The sequence below is a fragment of the Lissotriton helveticus genome, chromosome 12, assembly GCF_964261635.1.
Source record: "Lissotriton helveticus chromosome 12, aLisHel1.1, whole genome shotgun sequence".
Lineage (NCBI taxonomy): Eukaryota > Metazoa > Chordata > Amphibia > Caudata > Salamandridae > Lissotriton > Lissotriton helveticus.
Window position 1 is genome coordinate 394,193,172 of NC_136073.1, and position 19,945 is coordinate 394,213,116.

A 19,945-nucleotide genomic window follows, 5' to 3' on the forward strand; every position below is an offset into this window, starting at 1 on the left:
CACCATGAGATAACCAGAGATGAAGACATCGAACAGCTCCGGCAGAAACTCATCCAACTTACAGACCAGCAAATCAATCTCCACTCCCACGCTGAGGACCTTGAAACCAGGTCATGGTGCACTAATATTAGAATAAGAGGGGGCCCAATCCTAGGGGATACAAAGTTGGAGGACATGTGGTTGGACAGAGTATATAGATTGGGTCCCTCTAGACCTGCAAACATGCCATGCCCAGATATTCTGGCATGCGTTCACAGCTTTCCCTTGAAGAAGCGCATCCTCCACAAGGCCAAGGACATCAACCCAGTCCAATTCCAGGGCCATTCACTTCGGCTGTTCCAGGATCTTTTGCCATTTAAGTTGCAGAAAAGACTAGAGTTCCGCCCGGTGACCTCCTTTCTCCATGATAAAAACATCACAAACTCCTGGGGTCATCCATGTGGGAGGCTAAGCTCCAACAGGTCCGCTCTCTCAAGGCAGCCTGTAACCTGCTGCAAATCGATGCTCCTGATGTTTTTTACTCTGTGCAGCAGCGATAGGCCCGGGGACTGGAACGCGCTCTCGTCGGAAGAAAAACGTTGTGGTACAGGGTTCATGAGGCCCGACCCCCCACAATAGCGCAGGAAAAAAAGAGGCCGCCCTGGAGAGTCTTGCACCTGGTGTCACAAGATACCACCTGAGTTGGCTCCCTTGGCGTTTATTACATGCATCTACAGCGTTGGGCGGGGGAGGCGTCCACACTGGAGACTGGCCAACTATGGACCCCACTATCGGTCTTTTTCCTGGACTGGCACAGGCGTTGGATGCCTTACAACTTCCAGGGACTCTGTTCAGATTCATTTTCCTTTTTTGTCACAGTTCTGTTTTTGGGTGGGGGATGTTCAGAGGGTACCAATATTTCTAGCTCCTAGGATATACATTATGAGGTTGGCACACATAGGGGGGCACTCTCAGGGTAGTTCACATTACTGGGTGAAATGGGCCTGGTTATGGAATTTAGCACTAGCATGCATCCACCCATGGATGATAGGTGACCTTTTGAGGGTGCTTTCCCTGAACGTGAAGGGGCTTATCACCCTGTCAAGAGGCGCACTGTCCTCTCATATCTGGAGGGTTCTGGGGCAGATATCCGTCTTCTCAAGGAGACCCACTTGATCGCAGGGGACTGGCATAGTTTGAAATTTAGATCATTTTTTTCCTTTTTCAACAGGCCAAAGGGGAGCAGAGGTGGCCATACTGGTTTCATGTAAATTCAAGGGAAAGGTTGGACATAAATTAATAGAGCGTAGTACTCTCTCCTTAGACTAAAGCACTCATACATGGGGGGGAATAAATGCTGGAGGCTCCCGGAAAATAGGCTTAGAGCCCAGAGACAGTCGGAGAAGGTTGATTCCCTGCAAGCCACAGGGGGACGGGGGGGGGGGGGGGGCTTGTTGAAGGGGACAAGCTGTTCTCATTCCAGTTCAGAGTGTTTTTACAATGCCTTATATTCCGAGCAGTCCCTCCCCATTGGAATTCCAGCCTGTGACCTTCAAACCGCAACCACGACCCGGTTGAATGAAGCACAAGGGGCTTTGCTGGACTCTCCGATACGCGTAGAAGAGGTCATAACTCCTATATCCAGACAAAAACCTCTTGAGTCACCAGGCTCTAACAGCTTCCCAAAAGACTTTTATAAAATCTTTTGCCCTGAAGTAGTTCACATTCTCACAAAGCTTAATTCAATATAGGATGCAGCCACACTCCCACCCTCGATGTAGGAGGCGACCATTGTCGTCATTCCTAAGCCAGGAAAAGATAGCCGGCACTGCGCAAACTATCACCCCATTTCTCTTTTGAACATTGATACAAAACTATTCGCTAGTGTCCTAGCAGTGCATCTCAATACCTTTATGCAAGGTCTCGTAGCACCTGATCAGGCGGGCTTCATCCCACAGAGGCAGTGCGCAGACAACACAAAGCAACTACTCCATGTCACAGATAAAGACAATTGGGTCAAGGGCGAAACAATGCTGTTATTGGTCGCTGCTGAGAAAGCATTCGACTAAGTGTACTGGCCCTATCTGGAGGCGACATTGGCCCATTTTGGCATTGGGGCACAATACTGCTCCTGGGTCCTCAGCAACTACAGGACCCCGTATACCTCTGTCCAAGCCAATGGGCGAAACTCTGCGTGCTTTCCAATAAGAAGGGGCAAGACGAAAGGTTGACCCTTGTCATCCTTATTTCACCCTACATAGTGCCATTCGCGTAGAGGGTGAGGGACCATCCTCAAATCAAAGGAGTTCTCTTTGGTGGGGAGGAACATCGATTAGTCGTTAAGCTGACTAGGTCAGACGACCCCCAAGAGTCTCTACCCCACTTCTTAGGGGAGCTGAGGGAGTTTGGGGAGGTCTAAGGGTTACGTATGAATTTCCATATGTCATTGGCCCTTAACGTATCTGTTTCGCCCATTAGGCTGACTTCATTGAAGCAGGCTTACCTGTTGCAACGGGCAACAGACTCCATTCCCTACCTGGGGGTGCAGTTGGCTTCGACACCGGAGAAAACAAAAAACGTTAATTTTGGAGAATGACAGGAGAGAGTGGGGGCTCAGCTAGACACTAGGAGACATTTTCTGCTGTCGCTGCTAGATCGCATTGCAGCCCTGAAGATGACAATCCTCCCCAAGATACCCCCCCCCCCCCCCCCCCGACTCCTCAAATGGGCACAATCTCCGGCCAGCAGGCCTTGTTTCACAATTTTATCTGGTCAGGTAAACGCCTCCAGAAGCAAAAGGAGTTGGACTGGCATCCACCGGCTGAGGGAGGACTCGGAGAGCCGGGCCTACTTCATTACTACCAGGCAGCCCAGCTACGCTACCTGGTTAAGTGGTCCAGAGTTGAATCCGAAAAGCCGTGGCTGTTTATGCATCGAGAACTTGCTGAGACCTCCTGGGGATAGTCTGGTCTCTCCCTCGCGCACATAGAGCCCCCAGTCTCTTCATATCCCCGCTCACAAGCTCCCTGCTGAGATAGTGGGATGCTTGTGCCATTAACCCCGTCTGCGCTGCATGAATTTTCGCACAATGTGGGCGTTTTAATGAGTGGGCGGGGTCCGGACAGCCCCTGGCCGTCCTCCGCACACGGCCACTGTGACTTCGGATGGCCGAGGCGGTCTGTCGCATGGAAGGGGTTAAGGGGAACCTCACCTCTTTCTCCTTCCCCCTGATATCAGTGGTGGACAACCCGGCATTCACGCCGGGTACAGGGCGCACCTTCCGGATGTGGTGGGAGGCCAGGTGTCGGGTAATTGGGCATATTTTTTTTCAGGAAGGTTCCATTCCCTTCGATACTCTAAGGGTGGACTATTCTCTGCCGGAGGATGAGCACTTCCGCTGACTCCAGATTAGATACTGGATCTCATACCCATAGATTAGACAGGGAGACCAAAGGCTTCTAACAAAATTTGAAAAATAGCTGCTAGCCAAAAGGTCAGATAAGTGCCTTGTCACACAATTATACACTTACAGCCACATGCATCAAGCTAAAAACCGGTCGCAAACGGGCAGATTCTCAGAATCTGCCCCTTTGCGACCGGTATTTTTGCATTTGGCATGCATCATCCCAAATGCAAAAATCGCAATTTAAGGAATCTCTAAATTGAGATTCCTTAAATTGCAATTGCATTTAAGGAATCCCAAATTGAGATTCCTTTAATGCAATGCATCAAAGTAAAAAAATTTGCGATTTCGCTAATAGGAGTAGCAAATTACCATGAAGTTGAACTTCATGGTAATTTGCAAAAACTTTAAAAAATGCACTTTTGTGCATTTTTCAAAGTTTCATGTTGCGCACACATATGCCCTTAGGGCATGTGTGTGCGCAACATAGGTGCACAGATGAATTTCAGGGGTGCAACGGGGTGCCCTTTTGACACCCTGGCACCCTTGAATTGCATTCTCAATTTGCTATTCTCTAATTGAGAATCGTAAATTGAGAATGTCTTCCCATTCATTCCTATGGGCCTCTAGGCCCATAGGAATGAATGGGGAGGTATTCCTTAATTGCGATTCGCAATTTGCGAGTCTCAATTAAGGAATGTTTAGAAATCGCTATTTTTTAAGCAATTTCTACATGCATAGGCTTTTGCGATTCTTTAATTGCGATTCCTTAAAAATCGCAATTAAGGAATCGCAAAAGCCAACATTGATGCATGTGCCTGTTTGCTTCTACCAGTGAGGGCTGAGGACAAATCACTGTCTAAATCACGTTAAGAGATGTCAATGGGAAGGCAGCTTACCCATAAAGAGTGGCAAGATGTATTTTACAGAATGAAGCATACTGTACACAACACACAGCACAGAAACTGCAGTAAACATAGCTACTTACTGGTATCTGACTCTCATTAGGCTGCACAAAGGCAACCCTGTCCATAGAGATGAATGTTGGCGACAATGACGGGGCTAATGGCACCCTTACCCACATACTCTGGGACTGCCCAAGGGTGACTTTATTTTGGGATTAAGTGTTGGATGACATGGATACCTACTTGCATACCTAGCTTCCCAGATTTCCATCACTTATCCTGCTGGGACTCTCCAAAGCCCTCACATACCGGCTCACAGCATGTAAGGGGTGTCACATTAGTAGAACTCTGGGGACGGCCCATCAAACCATTTTAGCACTCTGGGGTACTACTACAATGTCGATAAAACTAGGGTGGCTTTAGCGCCTATGGTGTGTTCTTGGGATGGAAAAGCTGACCCTCACCACCTCTGCACAGGGCTACGCATACAGAACTCTCTGGCAACCATTCATAGCTCTCTTGCCTCAGGAATTCAGAGAACTGACTTGCCCCCGCTATTTGCAGCTATTACGTCTCACGAACCCTGCCTCGACAATGGATGCAGAGGCCCCTTCTGAGTGACGCTTGTTTGTGAGCTGATTTATGTATTTTCACATTACTATTGGTACCCTGTGGTGAAGGGTTACTTTGAAAAGTTGCTCTTAATGATTGTAATCCGATTGAAAGTGGAAGTCCCACCATGACATGTTTCGCTGTTTGGGTAAGCAGATATTGTTGCAACAAAAATTAAAAATCTAAAATAGGGAGAAAATCAAAAGATGGCTCAGTTTGCTAAGCGGTTATAAATTAGCCTTATAGTTTGCCAACAGATAGTTGTTAGATGCCTATTTATAGGCATCTAACAACTATCTATTGGCAAACTAGAAGACCAAAACAGATTAAATGCAATCTTTTCACAGAAATTCTTCATTTTGAAGTACAAAATAGAATTCCCCTTTTTATAAAATAATAGGTTATAAATTAAGTGTTTCTGATGAAAAATAAATCAGCTTGGAAAAAACTTTGCCCATAAACTGGTTTCTATTAAATTTCCAAATCGTTGACATAATTAGGATGTATAATTCAAGCTGTGCCACGCCTTGTTCTTCATGATCATTACATCGATTCTTGAGTTGTCTTCTGCATTAAACAACTTTGCATTTCTCTTGCTCCACTTCACACATTTAGCCTGGTCTATGGAGGAAGATCGACTCAATCTTTTTTACACTTCTTCTCTCCAATATTTGTTTTGCTCAAAACCTTGCAGACCCCATCGTCTTACCTTTTCTCAGTTCTGTTATACCATTTTCAATACCCCAGTTCTCTGACCCAACTTTACTCAAGAACACTCCTGGCCATAATCTTCCTTTACTGTTTTCTTCTGTGCTATCTACTTGCTTCAGTAGTCCAGAGTTATTCAATGCTTTGCCTTCCTGTACTTGCTGTGACAGCCAAAGAAAAATTATAAATATTGTTAGAACTCAGGGTCTCTAATTGGCAGAGTTAGGTACCTTTGTCTAAGCAGGGCCCCTTGCTTCTAGTCAGGGTAAGAATGCACACTTTAGATAACCCCTGCAGACAGGCTTATCCCTCAGGTAAAGTAAAGTACTTCTACTCAAAACACATTGTAACAGTGATAACACCACAAATGAACCCCATAAGAGTTTAGAAAAATTAAGTATTTTATCTAAACTCGCCAAGATCAAAACGACAAAAATCCAGCATACAAGTAGTCAAATAGCACTTAAAACAATTAGGTAAAATAAGTTTGTAGTAAACAAATAGCACCTACTGGGGCAATTACGACATTGTGACAGTAATAAATCCAAAGTACAGCGCCAACCAACAAGTGCGAGGAGTCAGACACCGAGTCACATGGACCCTCAAACAAACAGTACATTGGAAAACGAAGTCTATGGTGACGCACGGCATTATGGAGGCGAGGTGTCGGATCTCTGGCTGCCACGGGGAAAGGCGAGGCGTCGTGTCCGCAAAGAGGCGGTTTATTACTGTTTTGCCCCATGGCAAATCCAGAACAGGGGAAGTCAGCTGTGTCGGTGTTGAGGCGTTGGTTCCAGTGAGGCGGCGAGAAGTCGGCGAGTTCGTGAAGTCACACTCGGCAGTTATCGCGCCGCGATAACTGGGTGCAGCCACTGGAGGTGACAGACTTAGTGCGAGTGCTGGCATCGGGAAGGCCTATAACTGCAGGCGTCAAAAGGTGTCTGAGCTGCGGCGCATGCAGGGCGGTGCGTCGTGCACGAGCTGTGCCCCTGGCCTCGGTGGAAGTCGCAGAGGCGTCACTGACACTGACAGCGTCCGAGATGGGTTTTCTGGCTTCTGCAGGAACAACCTCCAGAAGCCCAAAACTGGAATAGGCACCTCCTGGCCGGTCAGAACTCTCGGTACAGAAAAACAATCGTCCCAGACTAATGTAATTTATAATTCCAAACTGATGTTTAGTATAGTCAGTAAGGCACATAGGATCATAGGCACACACAGAAAGAACACTTTCAAAGGAGGACTGATAGCATAGGTTTATTCAGTCACAAACTATATCATATGAAATACAATTATTCATTTCAATACACATCATTTGGTGGTTATCATCAGCGAGAAAGAAGTACATGGAAAGTTGTGCTCATGTGAAAGAATACAGGATAAAAAATAGGAGGGAAAGGTTGGAGATTAAAATGTTTGCAGATACACAAAGGGGGCCTATATTAATTGAGAAACAGTCTCCCTTATAATATTGCAGCCTACCCCTATAGGTACAGTAGCGTACACAATGTTAGTTAAACTTGTTGTAATTCACAGTGTAACTTCATCTGTGAAACAGGAGTAGGGGGTAGAAATAGGGTGTAGGCTTCAAAAAATGCGTAGACGTTTCGACCCTATAGCGTAAGGGTGGGTGTAGTCCTCAGCAGTGGATCTTCTTCAGGACGGGGGTGGAGGGTATCTGAAAATAACCGGGAAATTAATCTCCGGTGCCTGGATCATATCAAAAAGTGCCTACAATGAAATTTAAATAATGATCTCACCATGATTCACAGTAAGGTGAGTACCAAGGGCTATGGCCTCAAGGAAAGGAAATTAACGAGTCCTGTAGGTTCATCAGGGAAGGAGGGAACATGTCCGAACACTAAAAACCAAACACATAAATGAAAAACAAATAAGCAAAGAAGGGAGACGCACAAAAGCGTTAGGGCAATGTGGTGGAGCTCGGAATGAAACGTAGACTCACCCGCTCTTGTAGAGATGCGGTGTTCCTGAACTGTAAATGTAAGCTGTCCCTAAGGTCTGAACAGCAAAACGTAGCGTGTGTGGTTCTGTGGGGGAAAGGGCAAGCTAAATTAGGAACGAGAGTGGCAAACGGGCATGTGAAAGCTCAAAAGACTCGTGGTCATACAGGCGCACCAAAACGTCCTGCTCACTTGACCCGCGGTCATAGGGGCGCTTTTAAAGCGTTTGAGGCCCACCTGGGTTTACCTTGTATTAGATAACTTTAGTTTCATTTCCAACAACTGCTCCAGGCACTGGATGGTGCTTGGAGTAGAGACAGCGTTGGAAGAGGTGGAACCTCTGATGAAAGATCTCTGACCTTAGGAAAGAGATAGTTGACGATAAGGCTCTAACCAACGCTAAGGAAGCCTTAGAACACCTTGAGCGCACTTTGAAGGACTTTGATATCTAAGCCCAATCCAACAAGCTTGAAAAACTTGCGAAAGATATCAAATTCTATGATAAAAAAGTAACATACCCTTACCTAGCCGAGGACTACTACAATCTTGAAACCCAGGGAAGATATTCCACTAGAGGTCGAGGAGGTTATAGAAGGGACGCCACATTTTCACATTCCTGTGCAGCCAGTTCCGATGGGGAGGCAGACAGACCAAGCACCAGTACAGCCACACCACAATACTCCAACCCTTCCAACAACACATTTTTAGATGAGGGACAATGGGACAATGGGACAATTACAGAGGCAGACAGCCCAGGGGACGGGGATATTCCAGGGGGTCAGGCCAACCAATGTGGAACCAGGGCAGAGGCCGGGGAAAGAAACAGGTACACTTTCGCCAAGAGACACATGGGGAAATTCAGACCAGACGTCAGCATTACAGGTGGCGAGATACCCTTTGAGACAGACTAGCCCCCTTATCAATCTGTCCGAGTACACCTTAAAACCTGAGGAACGTATAATGATTTTAGAAAAAGGTCTATCCTTTGTGCATACAACCACACCCAACACTTTAAATCTAAAAATTGGGTTACACCTGTTTTTTCGGAAAGTACGTCTGAAGCACTACTTCAACAAGGTACCACATAAACCCACTTTCTCTAACACTAGTCTACGACCCCCGTCTACTTTCACTCCACCAGCCCACTTTATGTCACACAAGGTTTTAGCTCATTAGCAGGTGATTATGAGGGATATTAATACCCTACTTGGTGAAAGACACTATATCAAATATAACACCTCCAAATTGGAACGCCAGGCCTTGAATGCACTCAAGAACAATACTGACATTGTGATTAAGCCCGCCGACAAGGGGGGGGGGGGGGGAATTGTGGTTCAAAATAGAGAGGTTTACAAAACTGAGATACTGAACCAACTTGGCGTAGAGGGTAACTATTGTAGACTTAGGATGGATCCTACTCGAGACATCGCCAACACTATCAGGCAGGTGACCGAGGATGGGCTGAACCAGGGGTTTCTCACCAAACATGAATACATGTACCTCAACAATTAACAATCCAGAATGCCAACAATATATACACTCCCAAAGGTGCACAAAAGAATGAATAATCCACCTGGGAGACCCATCATCTCCGGTTGTGGATCAGTTTTAGAACCTCTATGTAAATATATTGATGTCTTCATCAAACTGATTGCGGAAAAGACTGCGGCTTACTTACGGGACACCACGCAAACCATACAATTGGTTGATGGGCGCCCGTTTAACCCTACAGAGAGTCTATTAGTTACCATGGATATAACATCGCTTTATACAAGCATTCCACAGCTAGCTGCACTTGACACTATCAGAATGGCACTCAATCAACGCCCCAGACCATGGCAGGTCCCAACTGAATTCTTGATTCAGTTACTCGAGATTGCCATGACAAAGATTTTTTTCTACTTTGAGGGAGACTACTATGTACAGACAAAAGGTGTGGCGATGGGGGCCAGCTTCGCCCCAGACCTGGCCATTATTTATATGGACATGTATGAACACACACACGTCTTCAGTGCAAAAAATCCCCACAGAGACCAGGTTTTACTTTGGCGTCGGTATATCGATGACGTTTTAATGATATGGAGGGGCGATGAACAACAGCTAACTGATTTCCATATTTGGCTGAATAATCAATCACAAGATATTCAGTTCTCTCTAGAATCAGACAGAAACACTGTCAATTTCCTGGACATTTCCATCAAAGAGGAGAGTGGTAAACTCCACACTACCCTTTACAGGAAACCCAGTGAGAGTAATACCCTCCTATGCTATACGAGCCACCATCCACGCAACCTTAGGGACAATTTACCTTTTGGTCAGTTCCTAAGGTTGCGGAGGAATTGCAGCAAGAAGGAGGATTTCTTTCGAGAATCAACAGACTTAATGAAACGCCTCGATGAGAGAGGATATCCGAGGAGCTTACTGAAGAAGGCACGCAAACGTGCCTGGTTTTGCCACCGTGAGTTCCTTCTGGAACCCAAATCACATGAGCAATCTTCCGGCCAGAGGATTCTCTGTGCCACTACACGCTGTACTAAAAGCAGTGATATCAAGAAGATTGTCAATCGACAAAATTGGTATTACTGAACCGCCCATGCATGCGTTTAAGAAAGAAAAGAACGTAAGGGACTATGTAGTGAAATCGCCATTACCAAAAAAAACTAGAGACAACCAATCACTATAAATCACTATAAACGTGGGACATGTAAGGCTTGCCCACTCACTAAGGAACTCAAGAACTGCACTTACAACTCTTATACTCACACTATGAGACAACACACTAATTGTAACTCAGTCGGGGTCATCTATGCCATAGCATGCCCCTGTGATTTCCTATACATAGGAAAAACAGTGCATTAAGTGAAATGTCACATTTTGCAACATTGCAGCAGGATAAGGTGCGCCACTCAAGGCGCTCCCCTGGTGGACCATTTTACCACCTTTGGACACTCGGCTGAGAGTCTCAGGTGGTGGGTCATAGAGAAGATCCAGGCCAATCCACGCAGCGGCAATTTTCGAACATAATGAGTGTTCGCGAATGCAAATGGATCCACATTTTTTACACGGTCAATAGGGGCCTTAATGAACATGAGGAAATCTCAAGACAGATCGGTACCCTTAACAATGGCTAGGTCCGTTCACTCCACCCTCACACTCTGGAATCTCATGGGGCTCCATGTAGGCCAGGGATGGGGGTGTCACTAGATCCCCCGAGGGGGTCTTTCAGGTCCAACCCAAGAGAGGAAGAAATTACACACCTTCACAAGGCGGGATGTTATGACTTGAGACTTTCATGTTCATGTTCTCAGTTATACTCATCTGGTCTCGTTTTACACTATAAATGTTTCTTCATTTCATTGTTGCGTTCTGTTTTTGTAAATGTATATATATATTTTATTTTGTGTTCATTCGTTGCGCTCTGTTTTTGTAATTTTATATGTATTTCACCTTGTTTGGATCAGTGGACATGTCCGTGTTCATTCGTTGCGCTCTGTTTTTGTAATTTTATATGTATTTCACCTTGTTTGGATCCGTGGACATGTCCATGTTTTGATTTCATCTTGCACTTTTGATGTATTTCACACTGATGTAATTGTTTGTATTAGAACTGCGGATAGGGCATTTTCTAAAACCCAACAGCTAACGAAGCGTATGGTATTATATGCACTTTCAAGTTCTACTTCTGCCTATAGTCTTTCCACACTTTAATTTTTCACAACGGCAATACCGGCGTGCACGCTTGTATTTAAATACAGGTCAGTCTGCCGTTCGTCCTCTGACTCAGCACGCACGATGGATACGACGTGCTGCTAGATTTTCAAGAATCACAGGAATTACGGACCTATCATCTAATACACGGGTACTCATAGTACGGCCCGGCAAGCCTTCCGTGGCGGCCCGCGGACCATGAGACATTGTACCCGTGTTTTTAAAAAAGCATTTTCAAAGAGTGTCTGCAAACACTGCTGGTTGCAGAGACACTGGGAGTCAGAGAGACTCTGCTGCTCTGTGGGGCCGGGCGATTATTTCCAGCGAGGCCAGAGTGGAGCTGCAGGGGCGCTCAGAGGGGGTGAGATAAAGCAAAGCCCCATTCACATGCAAATGGTCTTTTTAAAGACCTGTTAAGTGCTCGAGTGGGGCTGTGTGTCTGTGCGCGCTGGGGAAGCTGTCTCAGCCCAGGTGACACACAGGCAGGGTGAGATGACAGAGGGAGGTAGAGGGACAGAGACAGAGGGAGAGGGAGGGAAAGGGAGACCGAGACATGGAAACAGAGAAAGGGAGACAGACAGAGGGAGGAGGGCGACAGAGGGATGAGGGCGACAGAGGGATGAGGGCGACGGAGGGCGACAGAGGGAGACAGAGTGAGGGGGACAGAGTGAGGAAGGGGAATGAGGGAAGGGGAGTGAGGGAGGGAGTGATGGAAAGGTCGTGATGGAAAGGGAGTGAGGGGAGGGAGTGAGGGAAGGGAGGAAGGGAAGGGAGTGAGGGAAGGGGAGGGAGTGAGGGAAGGGGAGGGAGGTAGGGAAGGGAGTGAGGGAAGGGGAGGGAGTGAGGGAAGGGATGAAGGGAAGGGAGTGAGGGAAGGGGAGGGAGTGAGGGAAGGGAGTTAGGGAAGGGGAGGGAGTGAGGGAAGGGAGTGAGGGAAGGGAGTTAGGGAAGGGGAGGGAGTGAGGGAAGGGGAGTGAAGGAGGGAGGGAGTGAGGGGAGAGAGTGAGGGAAGGGGAGTGAGGGAGAGGGCGTGAGGGAAGGGCGTGAGAGAAGGGGAGTGAGGGAAAGGGAGTGAGGGAAAGGGAGGGAAGGTGAGGGAGGGAGGGAAGGTGAGGAAGGGAGGGAAGGGGAGTGACGGAAGGGAGGGAGGGAAGGGGAGTGAGGGAAGGGGAGGGAGTGAGGGAAGGGAGTTAGGGAAGGGAGTGAGGGAAGGGGAGGGCGTGAGGGAAGGGGAGGGAGTGAGGGAAGGGGAGGGAGTGAGGGAAGGGGAGGGAGTGAGGGAAGGGGAGGGAGTGAGGGAAGGGGAGGGAGTGAGGGAAGGGAGTTAGGGAAGGAGAGGGAGTGAGGGAAGGGGAGTGAAGGAGGGAGGGAGTGAGGGGAGAGAGTGAGGGGAGAGAGTGAGGGAAGGGGAGTGAGGGAAAGGGAGTGAGGGAAAGGGAGTGAGGGAAAGGGAGTGAGGGAAAGGGAGTGAGGGAGGGAGGGAGGGAAGGGGAGTGACGGAAGTGAGTGAGAGAAGGGGAGGGAGGGAAAGGGAGTAAGGGGAGTGAGGGAAGGGGAGGGAGGGAGGGAAGGGAGGTAGGGAAGGGGAGGGAGTGAGGGAAGGGGAGTGAAGGAGGGAGGGAGTGAGGGAAGGTGAATGAGGGGGGGAGTGAGGGAGGGGAGTGAGTGAGGATGGAAGTGGGGGAAGAGGAGTGAGGGTGAGGGAAGGGTAGTGAGGGAAGCGGATTAGTGAGGGAAGTGGATTAGTGAGGGAAGGGGAGTGAGGGGGTGAGGGAAGGGGAGTGAGGGAGGGAGTGAGGGGAGGGAGGGAGTGAGGGGAGTGAGGGAAGGGGAGTGAGGGAGGGAGAGAGGGAGTGAGGGAAGGGGAGTGAGGGTGAAGGAAGGGGAGTTAGAGAAGGGGAGTGAGGAAAAGAGGGGGAGGGGAGTGAGGGTGGGGAGGGAAGAAGAGGAAATGAGAGGGAAAGGAGAGGGAAAGGAGAGGGAGGGAGAAGGAAGGAGAGGGAGGGAGAGGGAAGGAGAGAGGGAGTGTGACAGTCAGAGTGAGTGAGACAGAGGGAGACAGGGACGGAGAGGGAGAGAGAGAGAGAGGGGGATGGAGGGAGGGAGGCAGATATATATACATATTTATAATATATATATATATTACCTACTGGCGGTCGCCAGTAGGTAGTTATAGTTAGGACCTAGTTTCCATTGGAAATCCTCAACATTCTATTTGGATTAACTTTGGCCCTGGTGGATGAATCTTTGCGAATTTCTCAAAGAAGATGGCTCGGTCCGCTGCGCTCCTTCCCTGAAAGTTTGGGGGGGGATTGGTGAAGTGGGGGCTGAGATAAAAGGGGGGTCCCAAAACGTGTTTTCTCCATGTTATTTTCCATAGGACGTTTAGACACGGCTACAGGTCGAACGGCTGAATGGATTTATAAGAAATTTGGCAAAACTGTAGAGTCCGGCTCGCAGATTACGCTTTTTTTGGAATGGTGTAAATCCGTTCAGTAGTTGCTGAGAAAATTAAAGTTAAAGTCAATTATCTATCTATACGCGCGCACGGGTGCGCGCGGAATTTTTTTTTGCTGCGTGACGTCTGTTAACGTTCGATTCGAAGGAAATCAGTAAGTGTTGACCGCCATTTTGTCACTGCGAGTAAATATATTGTTCATTTCAAAGCGTTGGAACATGGAAAGGGGAGAAGGTAGAGATTGTTTTGCTGCATAGGTTCTCTCAGGGTGTGCAGTAAGGCCCTTAAAGGCGAAAATATTTTTTTTTTTGCGCGCGTGACGTCTGTTAACGTTCGATTCGAAGGAAATCAGGAAGTGTTGACCGCCATTTTGTCACTGCGAGTAAATATATTGTTCATTTCAAAGCGTTGGAACGTGGAAAGGGGAGAAGGTAGAGATTGTTTTGCTGCGTAGGTTTTCTCAGGGTGTGCAGTAAGGCCCTTAAAGGCGAAAATATATTTATTTTTTTATAAAAAAAGTTGCGGGGTGCGCGCACTCGGGCGCGCACACCTATTAACAAGAGTGTGAAAATGGAGATAAATCAGAAGTTTGAGTGCTTTGATATAAGGTGGCTCTGAAAAGAGCCCTTGTGTTAATTGAGTTTTTTCTGCATTTATGAGTAAGTAGCGATGCAGAGCCTGATGTTGCAGAGGAAGATTCTGTTTCTGCCTTCCTTCTTACCTAGTTATGGTTTTTTCACTCCCACTCCAGGCTTTTAGTCTGTGGATGGAAAACCATGAACCTAGACTCACCTATGAAAATCTTACTATTGATGCTTGACTGAGGCCAAGGAGATCAGAGTGCATGTCTGTGTAAGGTGATGTACCTCTGTGGAGATGATGTTACGTTTAAATGTAGCCCCTGAGTGCTTAGTTCGGTTCTGTTCTCTGTCACTGTTGTTGATTTAGAGCCCCAAATACAAAGGCTTGTTGTTGCTTGTGAATCCCCAAGTGTATATTTGCCCATACTGATCCATAACGCCCCGGCCTATCCATGTCGTAGGCCGTAAGAGTGGGCGAAACTCAGCTGGCCGAGCGAGACTTGGGGAGGGGGCAGGAGCCAAGAGGAAACAAGGAGGGGTTTTCATCATTTGGGACAAAAAATAGTTCTAAACCAATGAAAAGTTTTATTAACAAGTCACATGACCTGTTATGCTTACGTTACGCGCTCCGCGCCCCGGATTGCTTCCGGGAAGCTGCGCTTCCGCCTCGCGCACCGGATCACTTCCGGGTGCGCTAACGCGGCGTGTCATATGACGCATTATGCAACAACGCGATACGTCGTTGGGGCTACACCGGAACTGATCGAATTGGTAGTCTACAGTGTTTCTGGATGTTTCAGACTGAAGCTGGCGTCAGCATGAGAGCACCCCGTGGCTACGTCGTGGCCATTCCGCGAGCAATCATGGCAGTCGCTCCCCACCGGAACTCTGCGGGAGTCGGGGGCCCCGGTGACTCTTGTAGAATCTTCAAGGCTGATGGGACGCTTTTGGGAATGGGGCCCATGCCCCAGCAGTCAAGCGTCCGAGTTCCAGGGTTGCCGAGAGCCATCCTTGCAGGCAAGGCCCAAGTCTGTGGAGCCGACCGCCATTTCCTGAGCTCCGTGGCAGCCGCCTGTCGCTGTATCGCAAGAGTGGGTGCAATTCAGCCGGATGGCGGGTGAGACGCTGTAATAGCAAGAGCAGGCGTAATTCAGCTGGCCGAGCGAGGCAATGTGCCGCAGGAGCGGGCGCAACTCAGCTTGTCGAGTGAAGCGCTGGGGTGTAGCTGAGAAACCTCCACCTGGGGAGGTGGGGGAGGCTCATTCGCGCCGCCTCTCCCTTCCAGTGCACCCCACACCGTCTCCTGGCGCAGGTATATGTGATGGTTGGACCAGGGCACCGCAGGACGTGTCTTTAGGTCAAATCCTCAACTATGGCACCCAACATCCAGGACTTATGCCATTTGTGCAAGGCAGTGACATCGAAGCATGTCAGGGACCAAGCATATCCAGAGTCCTTCCTACAGTCTCTGCCTTCCTTCTTACCTAGTTTTGGTTTTTTCACTCCCACTCCAGGCTTTTAGTCTGTGGATGGAAAACTATGAACCTACACTCACCTATGAAAATCTTACTATTGATGCTTGACTGAGGCCAAGGAGATCAGAGTGCATGAGTCTCATGCTCGATCTATTGAGCTGGCCGGATCAGGCAACAAGAAGGTGGTGGGGGTGGCGGCATCAGCAAGGCATCCCCCCATACAACTTGTCGGACATCACCTCTGGATGTACTGGGGACGAGCTTTGGCGCATGGTGTCGTCCCCGGGGTTTTTGCACAACGGTCCTCCACCCCTAGGCCGCCAGCTATGCTACCTCGACAGGAACAGCGTCATGCATTTGGATCGATGTTGCAGCAGGCTGCCATGTAAATAGGTATTTAATAAAACGTTTTACCCTGTTACTTTGCTGGTGTGTTGTATATATTTATAATATTTGCATAGGGTTTGTCGTTATTTTGGGCGGGGTGGGCGGCGGAGCCGAGCTGTCTTGCAGCCATCATGGCGTCGAGCTCGGTTTCTCTCACTAGTTTCATATTTCTCATGAGGGGTTGTTCCTAATGTTTCTATTTTAGCGAGGTCAAAAAGAGATCCCATCAGTGGCCTACTGATTTTGCTGGATTCCTTTTGTTTTTTCTAACGATTTTTAAGTTAAAGTTTGCTAGCACGATACAGCGGCTAGTCCGCATTTTATATATATGTCCTTTTTATTAGGGGTGTCCTCCGGTGGAGTCGGACGATCTACCTCTAATAAACGGTAAGTGTTCCTCTGAAGGAATGCGTCTTGAAAGTGGCTGACTGTAATGCATGATATTTCACTCAGTGACTTTCAGGCCCATGCTGTTTCAAAACTGTGCATGTGCTTGAAGCAGGCGTAGGTATTGACGCAGCATTGTGAATATAGTGCATTGGTGAGCCTTGCTGGAGCTGCATCACACTTGCGATGCAACTCTAGCAATGTATTACTTTTTCAGCACAGATGTGTTACACATGTATGGTGTTTTTGTACCATGGTGCGCCACATTTCAAATGTGGCACACCATGGGTAACGGAGCACTAGCATACTGTGGTGCACATTAACTGGTGCATATCTGGGTATGAAGTTGTTAACATAAATCTGCCCCATAGGTTACAAATCTGCGTTTAGTAGAGTGTTCGGCATTTGTAGTGTTATGTTTTTTCTGTTATTCTATGTAGGTATGTAATATTGCAAGATTTTTGTCACGAAAAAGAAGCCATGAGTATTGGGTTTGTGAAAGATTGCAAGATTTTTAAAATTAAAAAGCAACAACCATGGCATTGTTTAATATAGTATTGTAAATACTTATCTTTAACAATGATGAGAGAGTAAAAAAAGGTTAACCTGATGTTTTAAAGTTATTCACAGGCTTCTTTAGAGGAAGTGTTCTATATGATTGTAGCGTGGGTGTTTCACTTTTTTATAGGTAATAGAATGCATTCTGTATGCTGTAGCAGGAGGAGTAGTACATACTTGAATATTCTTCAGTGCTTATTTTCATTTCGTAAGTGGTATTGAGACCGACACAGAACTTCAATGGATCGGAGGGGCTGTTCCTGTGCATCTGGAGGACTGCCAAGCCGTTGCAGCAGTGGGAGTGAGGCCTCTCACAGGGGCGTAGCGCAGCTCCTTTTGATGTTCACAATTGCAGATAACAGGGTAGAGATGTCCGTGGAATTTATGGATGGTTAGTCACACTAGAGTGCGCGGCGCCCCAAGCACCTCATTACGGCACACAGGGGAGCCGCGTTGCACAGTTTGAGAATCAGAGACTTAGGAGATAAACCTTCATAATAGGAAGGCTTCTAAGCGATAAAAATCGCCGGTGCTCGGCGTTAAAAATATCACTGCTATCGGTGGAATTTTCCACGGTGTTAGTGCTTCAACAGCAATGGGAACACATATCTGATAGAAAATCCTGTAACAATCTCAGTATTTCACATTATCGCGTGAAAAGAAAGTCTTCCGAAAGATGTTGAACGTTGTTCTCTTTTGAGAGTAGAAAACCTAGTGAGGGAAGTGGGTGGAGTGCTCCGTGTAAATTGCAGAATAGAAACTACTAAGAACCAATTGGAAGTGTTGTTTTCAAGTCACATGACTTCACATGCGCGTCTCAGGACGTGTACGCGGTGACAGTATCTGGTCACGTATTGGAAGTAGCGGTCTAATTCAGCGAAGTTTCAAAACGTGAAAAGGAGTAAATCCAAACACATCCGGATTTAATATATCTTCTGAGCTCGATTCAAGCATACAATTGTTAAAGTATAAAACCTTTTATATTTTTTTTAAAATACCAAGGTGTGTACATTCGGTCACGCACGAAAGTTTAAAAAGACATTCGGCTCCATTTAATGAAAATTTTCATAATAATAAAAAAGAAGCCTAGGTTTAGTGTCTTTGACGTAGTATAAGTTCTTTGATGGGTCTATGAAGAAATTTAATAAGTTGCAATTGCAAAGTTTTCACGAAATATATAGGCGGGTGCGCGCACACGGTCGCGCACGAACGAAAGCCAAAAAAGCGGAGATAAACCCCCTTTATAATATGCTCCGGGAGCTCTTTTTGGTACAATGAGTTAGTTCTGAAAAGAACTTTTTTTTTTTTTTTTTTTTAAAACAAGTGTTATGTTGTTTTTGATTTTTTAAACTTGCAACAACATTTTCATGTGTGACACAGGATCAAAATGAAATGAAGAGATTTATCTTTTCTCGGGGCATTTATGACTCAATTTTTAGTTTAGTAAGAATGAGGCTCTGTTCTCCGTACAGAAGAATTTCTCCACACTCGTTGCATTTCATGTGCACCTTTGCAAGATATGGTCTCAAGTCCATCACAGCACTCGATGGAGATACAGGTCGTCCACCAGAAGATGTGCTGGCCACCTCTGATGGTAATAGCGTGGCCAGGGCTCTTGTCGATGCCTGTGCAAATTCCACAGGGTGCACTTGTTTGACATGCCGCACCATGGTATGTATGGAAAAGGAATATTTTTTTGTTGGATTTCCTCTTGAGAGAACCGATTTGCATATCGTGCAGGTAACTTTTGGCGCATTCACTTTCTTTTGTTCTTCAGGATAAGTGAAAAATTGCCAAATAAAAGATTCCTTTTTTCTTTTTAAAGGTAGTCGCTCATTTCCTTCAGATTCGGAAGATGAATGCGGAACGGCAGCCATTTCAGCAAAGTTTTCCGAAAGATGTTGAACGTTGTTCTCTTTTGAGAGTACAAAAGATAGTGAGGGAAGTGGGTGGAGTGCTCCGTGTAAATTGCAGAATAGAAACTACTAAGAACCAATTGGAAGTGTTGTTTTCAAGTCACATGACTTCACATGCGCGTCTCAGGACGTGTACGCGGTGACAGTATCTGGTCACGTACGTCATTTGGAAGTAGCGGTCTAATTCAGCGAAGTTTCAAAACATGAAAAGGAGTAAATCCAAACACATCCGGATTTAATATATCTTCTGAGCTTGATTCAAGCATACAATTGTTAAAGTATAAAACCTTTTATATTTTTTTTTAAAATACCAAGGTGTGTACATTCGGTGACGCACGAAAGTTTAAAAAGACATTCGGCTCCATTTAATGAAAATTTTCATAATAATAAAAAAGAAGCCTAGGTTTAGTCTCTTTGACGTACTATAAGTTCTTTGATGGGTCTATGAAGAAATTCAATAAGTTCAAATTGCAAAGTTTTCACGAAATATATAGGCGGGTGCGCGCAGTCGGTCGCGCACGAAAGCCTGGAAATGCGCTATCCATTTTATTGAGAACTGTTGCCGAGAGTGCGCACACCGGGTCGCGCACAAAAGTTTAGAAAGGTTATTTTTATTTACAGACAAATTTTAATGCGTTCAAAAAAAGGCAAGGTACAGACTTTCTAATTCTGTATCGCTTTACAAGGAGTCTCTATGCAACTTGAACAGTGAAGAAAACGGCTTGTTTCCGAAAAAAATATTGCCAGAACTTTATTGACAAAAGTATAGGTTGCATACACGAGATATTTCTGAATTAGCATTTTAAAAACCAATGAAATTCACTGAAAAAACCATAGGTTTTACACACGTTATAGTTAGGAAGTAGCATTTACAAAACCTATGAAATTCACTGAAAAAACCATAGGTTTG

At 46.5% G+C, this 19,945-nt stretch overlaps 1 protein-coding gene across 1 annotated transcript in view; it reads right to left on the minus strand.

Moving 5' to 3' along the window:
- LOC144799895 (transcription initiation factor TFIID subunit 4-like) overlaps positions 1 to 19,945 on the minus strand; it is a 1,364,652-nt gene that overhangs the window by 1,010,252 nt on the left and 334,455 nt on the right. The window lies entirely within an intron of this gene.